General features: G+C 47.3%; 1 non-coding gene and 1 pseudogene across 2 annotated transcripts; both read right to left on the reverse strand.

Moving 5' to 3' along the window:
• Positions 1 to 1,447: 1,447 nt before the first annotated feature.
• LOC125548016 (uncharacterized) lies at positions 1,448 to 3,709 on the reverse strand (annotated as a pseudogene). The gene is made up of 3 exons (XR_015618227.1): positions 3,369 to 3,709; positions 3,047 to 3,254; positions 1,448 to 2,323 (listed from the first exon to the last, which is right to left on the reverse strand). The product of XR_015618227.1 is annotated as an uncharacterized LOC125548016 (transcript).
• Positions 3,710 to 6,365: 2,656 nt separating this feature from the next.
• On the reverse strand, positions 6,366 to 6,468 carry LOC125549812 (U6 spliceosomal RNA). The gene has a single exon (XR_007301524.2). It is a non-coding gene; the product is annotated as a U6 spliceosomal RNA (small nuclear RNA).
• Between the last annotated feature and the right edge of the window lie 5,367 nt (positions 6,469 to 11,835).

Genomic DNA, 11,835 nt, shown 5'->3' on the forward strand with positions numbered 1-11,835 from the left:
TTTCCAGTTGGAAATGGGCATCTTCAACTTAAAGCTTGTGCCAATAGCAGTATATATATACAGTCACTACCAATATATCTGTCGGTGAAAATACAAACACTCACACACATACAGAGAGGGAGTTCTTTTAAGGAAAGAACTCTGGTGTTTTTGTTACCTGAATGAATCTCCCTCCCTCCCAATATATATGCACCTTGGCTAGCTAGCTTGCTTCCCAGTGTGTTGCGAATGCACCTAATTTGCGCATCATCACTCGCAAAACTGTTGGCTGCTTATTATTCTCAATCCATCGCTTGCACACGAGGCGGGATAGAGACTAGTTTTGTTAATCTTAGAACGTTGAGCCCCCACAAAAGGAAAAATAGAACGATTTGAGAATAAATTTCCTGAAAGATGAGAAACATGAATTCCTAGACATCATGTTGAATTGATGTACGAGTGATGGATTCAGAGTTTACAATACATGGCATGACAATCATCAATGCCATAGTATTTTGATATCCAGCCACAACATCAACATTGTATGTAAAGATAACTTTTGCAACAAATGCAAACACTGCTCGGTTCCGGCTACCAAATTACCCATTAATCTGTGAGCATAAACAGAAAAGCAAATGGAAACACTTCTTAAGCACGTTATTATATTCTTGTCAAGCTATTACAAGACTTGTTTGTTTGTTTGTTTTACACTACAGGTGTGTGGTATCGCTACTCTGAATTTGGTACGGACATACTTCCGCCGTCTGGAGATCAGTTCCCGTACAATACCAGCAGGCCTGGACTTGGGACCGTCCAGTTGCCCCTCACTAGCTCCTACTTGAAGATAGGTGGATTCGGCATAAACGTGGGTAAAGCAGCTTTTACCCACTGCATCGCCAGCTTGGGAAAACTTGGAGAGCTATACCGCAGTGAGAGGGGACTTCAGGTTCTGAAATCCGGCCCCCTATCTTTCCCGACTGTAACGATTTGCGAAGCAATCCGCTTCGCGCTCTGGAGGACATGGGTGACTGACAACATTGATAGTCCGGTACCCAAGGAGCACACTGAGCTGTTCAACCAGTGGGATGTCATTTCAGGTTCTGTGGCGCAAAACAAACCTTGGCGCGGGATTAAGGTAACTGATCTGATGACGAAGCTCGCAGTTCTGAAGAGAACTGTCCATATCAAACCTGAAAAAGTGAAGTGGGCGTCTTCTGCAAGTTCTTCGCAAAAGAAGTGAAGCTGAGGTTAGCATTGCCAGATATATGACGGAATGAATCTTCACTCATTATGTTTAATTATGCCTCTTTTCTATAATTAAGTACAATATAACTTGAGACTTTTTATTAGCCTCCTTATAGTCAAGTATACTACTAGTATGACTTGAGACTTTTGATGGCCTCCCCTTTTTGTTACCTTTGAATGATGTTAGCATATGAAGCAAACAAGCGCATCAAATTACAGCAAATAACGGAATTTTCCTCCAAGAAGAAAGATACTCATGACTATTAAATATACCCCCTGGTTCCATTATCACTAATACCAAACATCCAGCAAGCACAATTCTAATACCAAACATTCAGTGAGCACAACTCTTACAACTTGATAAGGTGAGAGGAAGAGGCTGCTACCTGGCTACAGGGCCATGTCCTCCCACGTCACAGACAAGGGTCAACAATCACCATCATCAACCACTGTAATTCAGCGAACCATAACGCTCGGCCCAAGAGAGGTTCCTCTTTGGGTTATATTTGGCACCCATCGGTCTTGTGAGGATGGCAGTCCATGTAACCTTCACTTTTAGCTCATTGGAACCGTGAGTGCAAACATGCTCTTCATCAGGGTGCTGTAGAGTAACATGAGTGCCTTCATCCTCGTCATTATCAAAAATACAAACATGGACCAAAAACTCTTCATCATCGTCCCATGTAGGTATAGGGATAACCACCAAATTACGACTCAAGGGAATGGAGCCATCATCTCCGACTAATATCCCGCTGCAACTCATTGCTCTACCATCGTATAGAATAATATGGGTCTCGGCATTTCTAGTCCCAGCAGATACTTTGCCAACGAAAGGGGCATAGGGCGGACCGTTCAGAATGTTGATTTGGAGGCTAGCCGCCACCGGATGTTTAACAGGTGCAAATACTAATTCCACTGTACTGAGCCAACTAGGTAGCATCATAGTTATGGGTCCAGAGTCAAAGGTGCGGGACTCAATTACGCCTTTGCTAAAGTCTTCATCATCAGGATCACCCTTTACCTTCAGGTTGAACTCAAAATGTATATTATCAAATGCTACTAATCCTCGACGTGGACCTGTCAATGCTAACATATCCTCCTGCAAGTAATTTATAAAAAAAGGGTCACAACATGTCTACGTAGTTGAACAAGCTATGTAACTAGCTGCACATGAAAAGCAAAGCACACTTGACAAGTTGGACAGATTCAAACAGTCTGAAAATATGTTGTTTAACTAGCTTGGGGAGCATCGATCACTCATGTAATTCTGTTGCCGCACTCCTTTAGTGCCCATAAATTGCTACCAGCAACCAGATATTTGTGGCTTGCATAGTAGTACATTCAGATGGACAAACTATTTGTTCCAACATAGTTTCTTTTATTTCCAGTATATAAAAGGCATTTTACAGCATGACGCCATGACATAATAAACAACTGGCCATACCACATTCCATAGACAGAATAAACAACCAGGTCTCAAAGAGGGCTGCTACTGAGAAACAAAATGTAAACAAACGTAGCACCAAAATAATATGATGAAGTTGTATGGTTTTGGCAATAACACCCATCCTTAGAGCACTTACTTCGAACAGATTAAATAATACTCCCTCTGTAAAGAAACATAAGATCATTTATGATCTTATATTTCTTTGAGAAACTGAAGTGTACCAATATGAAATTAATCATGGTATTTGCAGCTAAAAAAACAAAATAACTAGTAGCAAGCTTAATTTAGCTAAAGTACGCAGCTGTCCGTGTTTTAGTCAGTCTAAATAGTTTGGGAGGAGACAAAGGGGCGAACTAGTTTAGTGCACACAATTACCTTGGAGCTGATGATCTGGGGATCTTCTCTCTCGCGTCTGAACAGATAGACGCATCTGTAGTCGATGCTACGGTACCGAACACACTGACCGGGTAGCCCCTATCGGATTCGATTACCCTGACGGAAACGACATTGTACGACGTCCCCGCCCGGAGCTCCCACAGCTGCGGCGTTACATCCTCAAGCAGCGGCCCGAGGCCAACCTTGGCTGCAAGCAAAGCAAAATCAGGGGCAAAAGACATACACCCCAGATCAGGAGAACCATTTCAGGAGAAATTTAAACTAAAATGGTTGTAAATTGGTAAGTAATGGAGATACTGACACTCTCTGTCGAGGTCGAAGCCGGCGAGGTTGACGCCGCAGAAGCGGGTGAGGACGCGGGCTCTCTTCTTGGGGTCGTACTCGGTGATGCGGTCGCGGCACGCGGCGTGGAGGGCTACGATCTCCGACGGCGACTTCAGATCGATCTCCTCGTCGTCATCGCTGTAACAGATTTTCATGGGAACCTGGCAGCATCGATCTCGTCGGCGCGGGGAATCCGGCGGTGGTGCCTGACGTCGTCGTCGCCATCCCCGCGCCGCGTCGATCGACCGATCCAACCTTTTTTTTCTAGAAGAGGAAGAAGATGGCCAGCGCTACAAAAGCGTGCACTGACGCACCGCGAGCCCACTACCAACGTAGTGGGCCTTAAAACCTACTCCCTCCGTACGAAAATACTTTTATAAAAATTGGATAAAAATGGATGAATACACCTAGATACATCTATTTCTTCGACAAATATAACCAGACAAAGAGAATATTTATTCCAGTCACCCCAGAATGCCTTATTTCCTTAAAGAAAAAAGTGCAAGCTCTTGTAGGGCTGGCCATCCTTAGAGAAAAAAAATGCAGTGATCGACGCCAGAATGTTTTTTTTTTTGTAGAAGAGGAAGCAGATGGCCAGCGCTACAAGAGCCTGCACTATAGTCATCGTTCAGTGCCAGATATTGCAGGCTCTGGCGGGGAATCTCCTGTATAGACTGTAGTAGAAGGAAGATGCGTCCTCTTGCTAGAGTTTGGTTCCTCTCGCCGCCATCGACGGCGTTGAGGTTCTTCCCTGCAAATCATCGGCTGCCATCACTGGTCTTTTCTTGGTTTGATTAAGAATTGATTAAGAAGCAGGACAATCCTGCTAATATCATAAAAAGAGTGTGTTCTAGGTTTTGGGTGAGTCATGATGCAGAAGATTGAAAAAGAAGGTGTTTATCTACTTATCATTTAACAAAATAGCAAAATATAATATCTAAAATAATTATTTAATTAATACAATATGATGATGCAATGTTTATGAGATGGACATGATGCACAAAACAATATAATAGGCTAATATATCTATGGTATTACTCCCGGGTTGTTATAATCGTGGCCACTAGCGTCTCACTATAGGAGATTACCAACCAAGCTAGAAAAATCATTGTCGATGTTACACATCCATTTCCTCTGCCTCAAGCCATCATTTATAGACCTCACTCCGGAGCAACTCCATCAAGCACGTGATTAGGCCTGGTCCGTGCAGCTGCAACGACGACGCAACATTGCTAGATCCATAAGCCCTACCACCCTGGATGCAGCTCCCCACCGACAGTTGTCGTCGTGTAACTGGCCGTGGTGGAGCAGATTTGTCGGCCAAGCCCCTCTACGCAACCTCCCGCCACCACGCCGCCTGGAGCCACTGCCCGTGCCAATATTGTCTAGGGTTAGTCAATTTTCCTATTGGACTTGAACTTCTCCTGTTTTTGGGCGGTTTTTCTTTTTATTTTTTATGGTTATTTTCTTTATGTTGGGTGAGTGTAAATGTACACAGATAAGTACTACACAATCAATATGTGTGCATACTTGATTTCGAAAATTGCAGCATTATATGTTTATCTGCATATTACAAAAGGTGCAATTTTAGTGCAAAGTTGCATGTGACTTTTTTGTTTTTGTTTTTTTCTTAAAGGGTAATACTGTTGTCACTTTCTAGAAGACTTCATTTTTTTTACTTTTTAAGGGTAATGCCAATGGCACTAAATTTATTTTTTAGAAAAAAATGAATTTTGTTTATTACTATATGTGTATTCTTGTATATTATAATAAAGCATAATTTATGGATAAATTGTGTGTAAATTTATAAAATATATTTCTCATATTCTTAAAGGGTAGTACCAATGCCATCAATTCATTTTTGATAGAATACATCATTTCTTTTTTTGGAGATGCCCTAACTTTTACGTAGTCGATCCTTATGTATCCCTACCTAAGTTTTTTTTTGGGGGGTGCGGGTGGGGGCAACTTTGATCTACTACTCCTTGTTCTTTTAGGATGGACCATTCGTGATGGAAACAAATATAGTGGCCTTCTCGCCAAGAAAAATAGTGGGGTTAATAGAGAGTCAAAAACACCTCAGCCAAGAGGATCATTTCACCAGAAAAATGAAAAATCCAGCAATACATTTACTGTCAAAAAGGTAGGACAAAAACTAAAAAAAATGCGAGGACAACAACAAATATTGGAGGTAAGAGAAAAAAACGAGCTAATGAAAGCAAGGAAATGTTTCTTCTTCATATCTGTTAAAAGCGACGAAAAACGTATGAACTGTCAAAAAGGAGAAATCTTAATAAAAACGGGCACCATGTATTCCCAGAAATCTGGATTAAAATGAGTGTCATCCATTAATTGCTTTTCTTTTTAATTTTTTTCCTTATCCGACTTCACAAGGACATATCTGTCAAACAGAAGCACTACTAATTAATAGACTGATACATATCCACTACTCAAAAATGTAAAATAGACTGACACATATCCACTAAAAAAATGATACATATCCCCACAAAAAATAGGGCCATATACGTCATTTGTAAGAGGTACAATTTTATATTACGATTTTACAGGAAAGTAACAGGAACACTTATCAGTATATTTTGTTTTCTATCCCATCCCATGGGTTCTGACACGAAAGTTACAATTTTATATTTGCAAAGAAAACAAAGTGTTAATTTTAAAATTATAAACAGATGTTATTTTGCATCATCTTTTTATTATTGTTTCATCTCTGCATCTATTCTCATTTGTATATACAGTCCGCAAAAAGAAAGTTATATAGTCACTGAGATACTATATAGCATGTAAGGATCTTACCCCGATGGAAATGAAAATACAAAGAACTTTATGTAAAATATCAGTACACGCAAGTGCTAAAATAAGGCCCCATGGACCTATAAGAAACTATCTGTACAATGTGTGTTACACGTGAGGGTCTAAAAAAGAAGGTTCCAGGGACCAGCGCAGAAAATCCCAAAAAAAATTAAACCATTACTCGATTTGTGCGTGTCATCCTTACGCAGGGGCCATGCTAATCTTCTCTGTATCGTTCCAATTTTATCAGATGTCCCTGAAGGGACAACTCTGCTGCAGCGAGCGGGCTTATAAACTGGTCGTTCTCTCTATCGCTGGGCGATGTGGGACTAAAGGAGTGTTTGGTTTAAAAGTCCTAGAACTTTTTCTAGTCTCAGGGACTAATCAAAAAAGATTCTTCAATAGAGTCTTTTTCTAGTCCCTGTAGAAAAAATTCCTCCCGTTTAGTTTCTAGAGACTTTTTAAAAACTTTTTCTAGTCTCTAAAACTAAAAAATCCCTTAACCAAACACCTCCTAAAGGAACGTAGCGTTTTTCTCCCCACCAGCCGGAAGCCAGCGGATCCCCCATTTCGGAGTGGCGGGCCGTGAGTACGTTGGGACTCCTTATGCGGCCCAAATTACTGGAGGAGAGTAATGGGCCGTCCTGTTAGTTCTCCAAATCTGTTAGCTTTCTACAGAGAGCACCTCATGCAGAGTTTGGAATTTCTGATTATATCACCAGTTCGGCAAGATGTTGCACAAACAGATGCAGCCGTTTATTAGATCAAAAAAAAGATGCAGACGTTGATGCAGAAAGCTTGCCTGATGCTGCCCAAATATATATCCCTACGAATATATGCGAAACTATTGGCCCTGTCAGTGTACCAAACGGAGCTTCTGATGCAGAAAGTGTAGAGAAATAGGATGCAACTCAATATATTGATAGGTGCATATGCACAAGTATATATAGTACATAGGGCAAGTCATATCCTCAACTATACACAAGGAGGAGACTTGGAGTACAAGAATACATGTGCTAAATACATATCTCAACCCCCCCCCCCCCCCCCCCCCCCCCCGCAGTCGAAGCGACACCATTGCTGACGCAGAGACTGGACCGGAATTCCTGGAAAGACGTCGTAGGCAAGCCTTTGGTCATGATGTCAGCAAATTGTTGGGAGGTGGGAACGTGTAGAACACGAACATGGCCAAGAGCCACCTGATCCCGAACAAAATGGATATCAAGCTCAATGTGCTTGGTGCGACGATGATGAACCGGGTTGGCGGAGAGGTAGACGGCGAAGACGTTGTCGCAGTAGACGATGGTGGCCTTCTCAACAGGACACGAGAGCTCGTGAAGAAGCTGACGAAGCCAGGAACACTCAGCAACAACGTTGGCCACAGCGCGGTACTCAGCCTCGGCGCTAGACCGCGAAACAGTGGGCCGCCGCTTGGACGACCACGACACCAGGGATGGTCCAAGGAAGATGCAGTAACCCGAAGTAGATCGACGGGTATCCGGGCAGCCAGCCCAGTCGGCATCGGAGTAGGCGACCAGATCAGTGGCAGTAGAGGCGCGCAGAGTAAGACCAAGATCCATAGCACCGCGGATGTAGCGGAGAATCCGCTTAACGGCAGTCCAGTGAATGTCTCGAGGGGCATGCATATGGAGGCAGACCTGCTGAACCACGTACTGAAGCTCTGGCCGAGTAAGAGTGAGGTACTGAAGAGCACCAACAATGGACCGATAGAAGCCAGCATCTGGAGCAGGAGTACCATCAGTAGCAGAGAGCTTGGCCTTCGTGTCGACAGGAGTGGCGGCCGGTTTGCAGTTAAGCATGCCAGCACGGTCGAGAAGCTCATGAGCGTACTTTCGTTGATGAAGAAAGAATCCATCAGAACGACGCACCACCTCAACACCGAGGAAGTAGTGCAGCGGACCCAAGTCCTTAATAGCAAACTCTGCACGGAGACGATCAGTAAGCCGGCGAAGGAGCTCAGAAGTGCATGCTGTCAGAATGATGTCGTCAACATAGAGCAGCAAATACGCCGTGTCTGTGCCCTAGTGATAAACAAACGGCGAAGCATCGGAGCGTGTAGAGCGGAAGCCAAGTTGGTGAAGGAACGCTGCGATGCGCTGGTACCAGGCACGAGGAGCCTGCTTAAGCCCATATAATGAGCGTGAGAGCAGACACACATGATCAGGACACGCCGGATCAACAAACCCCGTGGGCTGCTGACAGAAGACCTGCTCCTCAAGATGACCGTGGAGGAAGGCGTTGGAGACGTCCATCTGATGAACCGGCCAGGCACGAGAGACCGCCAACTGTAAGACAGTGCGGATCGTCCCAGGCTTAACAACCGGAGCGAAAGTGTCGGTGAAGTCCACACCGGCGCGTTGCCGGAAACCACGAACAACCCAACGCGCCTTGTAACGATCAAGAGTGCCGTCGGGACGAAGCTTGTGTTTGAAGACCCACTTCCCGGTGATCACATTAGCATGCCGGGGACGGGGAACAAGCTGCCAAGTCCGGTTTCGCTGCAAAGCGTCAAACTCCTCCTGCATGGCGGCCATCCAAAGAGGGTCGCGGAGAGCGGCCCGAACCGAGGACGGCAGCGGGGAAGGAGCAGACGTCGAGGCGGTGCAGACATAGTCATCCGCATAGCGGGAGCTCGGGCGAAAAACACCAGTGCGCGAGCGTGTGACGGGGCCGGCCGTCGGAGCAGCCGCGGGTGGAGACGAGACCGTGGCATCCACGGGAGAGGCGGTGGCCGCCACAGCGTCGACGGGAGAGGCGGGCCGGGCAAAAGACTCGGCCGCGGCGTCGGGAGAATCGGGCGACACCGGGGCCACAATCGCACCAGCAGGCGACCGAGGCAGGGTCGGCGCGGGCGACCGAGACGGAGTCGGCATGGGCGACCGAGGCGAGGGCGACGCGCCAGGGGAGGCCGCGCCAGTGCGGGCCGGTCCAGCCAGCGGCCCATCATGCGGCCCAACATGCATGGTGGAGGACCGGGGCGACGTGGGCAATGTCGAGGCAGCTCCAGGCGACGAGGGCGCTGAGCCGGAGGAGGGGGCCGCAGAGGGCCCCGATCCGGAGGGGGGCGCCACGAGCGGGGTGGCCGGAGCACCCAGGGCCAGCAGCGGGCGATGGCGCGGAGGAGACCCCGCCGCGGGAGGGGGAGACGGCGCCACCTGTTCCTGTGCAAAGGGAAAAACAAGCTCATCAAAGTACACGTGCCGGGAGGTGATGACACGGTGAGACACGGGTTCATAGCAGCGATAACCCTTAGTGTTGGCCGGGTAACCAAGGAAGACACAAGGAACGGAACGAGGAGCGAGTTTATGAGGAGTGGTGGCGGTGGTGTTGGGGTAGCAACGGCAACCGAAAATTCGGAGACCATCGTAGGAGGGAGGAGTGCCATATAAGAGATGGTGAGGCGCGTAGTTCCAGCGCAGACGGCATGGCCGAAGATTAAGGAGGAGGGTGGCGGTGGCGAGGGCATCTGGCCAAAACCGAGAAGGCATGTAGGCATGGAAAAGAATGGTACGCACACACTCATTGAGGGTGCGTAGGATGCGCTCGGCACGGCCATTCTGCTGGGAGGTGTATGGACACGTGAGACGAAACACAGTGTCATGGGAGGAAAGAAGATGGCGGATGGTGAGATTGTCGAATTCTTTCCCGTTATCGGTCTGAAGTGCGAGTATGGGTCGCCCAAACTGTGTGGAGACATAAGCATAAAATGCAATGAGAGTGGCGGCAACATCGGATTTCCGACGAAGAGGAAATGTCCACACAAAGTGAGAGTAGTCATCCAGTATAACAAGATAATAAAGATAACCAGAATTACTAGGTACTGGAGATGTCCATACATCGCTATGAATCAATTCAAACGGAAAAGATGCAACTGTGGAAGAGGAACTAAAAGGAAGGCGAGCATGTTTGCCTAACCGACAGGCTTCATAGGAGTGAGCAGCCGTTTTATTACATGAAAAAGAAAATCCTCTCATTATTTGATGAAGTGAAGAAGTTCTAGGATGCCCGAGACGAGCATGCCAAAGATCGACGCCGGCGGAAAAAGCTCGAGGACCACCCGGAGATGACGGCGACTGAACTGGGTAGAGGTCGCCGGGACTGTCACAGCGGTGAAGAATCATCCGGGTGCGAGCGTCCTTAACAGAAAAGCCAACTTCGTCAAATTCCACAGTTACAAAATTGTCACGAGAAAGATTACGAACGGAAACTAAGTTCTGAATAAGATGAGGAGAAACAATGACATTATTAAGAGAAAGAGGTCGAGAGTTAGAGGGAAAGGGTGCAGAACCGACATGAGAGATGGGAAGACCGACACCATTACCGATGATGATGCGGGAGGGAGTGGAAATGGGATGAACGGAAGAGAGGTTACCCGGATGAGCGGACATATGAGAGGTGGCACCGGAGTCCATAATCCAATCACCGCCACCACCAGTATAGGGCGGCGGCTGCTGCAGGGCCGCTAGAAGGGCCGGGTCGTAGTAGGGGGCGCCGTACGTGCTGGGGGCGGCGCCGTACGTGCTGGGGGCGGCGCCGTACGCGCCGTAGGAGGGCGCGACAGGAGGGGCGCCGTGGGCGCCGATGTTGGGGAACGTAGCAGAATTTTAAAATTTTCTATGCATCACCAAGATCAATCTATGGAGTCATCTAGAAACGAGAGAGAGGAGTGCATCTACATACCCTTGTAGATTGCGAGCGGAAGCGTTCAAGAGAACAGGGTTGATGGAGTCGTACTCGTCGTGATCCAAATCACCGATGACCGAGCGCCGAACGGACAGCACCTCCACATTCAACACACGTACGGTTGGGGAAGACGTCTCCTCCTTCTTGATCCAGCAAGGGGGAAGAAGAGGTTGATGGAGATCCAGCAGCACGACGGCGTGGTGGTGGAAGCAGCGGGGATCTCGGTAGGGCTTCGCCAAGCTCAGCGAGAGGGAGAGGTGTTACGAGGGGAGAGGGAGGCGCCAGGGGCTAGGGTGCGGCTCCCATGCGCCTCCCCACTATATATAGGGGTGGAGGGGGCTGGTTTCTTGCCCTCCAAGTCCATTGGGGCGTTGGTAAAGGTGGGGGAAAGAAATCCCATCATTTCCCTTCCCCACCGATTGTTATCCCCCCTTTTTAGGGATCTTGATCTTATCCCTTCGGGATATGATCTTATTCCTTCTAAGGGGGGATCTTGGTGCGCCTTGACCAGGGGTGTGGGGCCTTGCCCCCACTACCCACATTCATGTGGGTCCCCCCATGTAGGTGGGCCCCACTACGGAACCTTCTAGAACCTTTCCGGTACAATACCGAAAAATCCTGAACATTTTCCGGTGGCCAAAATAGGACTTCCCATATATAAATCTTTACCTCCGGACCATTCCGGAACTCCTAGTGACATCCGGGATCTCATCCGGGACTCTGAACAACTTTCGGGTTACCGCATACTAATATCTCTACAACCCTAGCGTCACCGAACCTTAAGTGTGTAGACCCTACGGGTTCGGGAGACATGCAGACATGACCGAGACAACTCTCCGGCCAATAACCAACAACGGGATCTGGATACCCATGTTGGCTCCCACATGTTCCACGATGATCTCATCGGATGAACCACGATGTCGAGGATT

This window comes from Triticum urartu, chromosome 3A (assembly GCF_056163025.1).
Source record: "Triticum urartu cultivar PI428250 chromosome 3A, HENAU_Tu73, whole genome shotgun sequence".
Taxonomy (NCBI): Eukaryota; Viridiplantae; Streptophyta; class Magnoliopsida; order Poales; family Poaceae; genus Triticum; species Triticum urartu.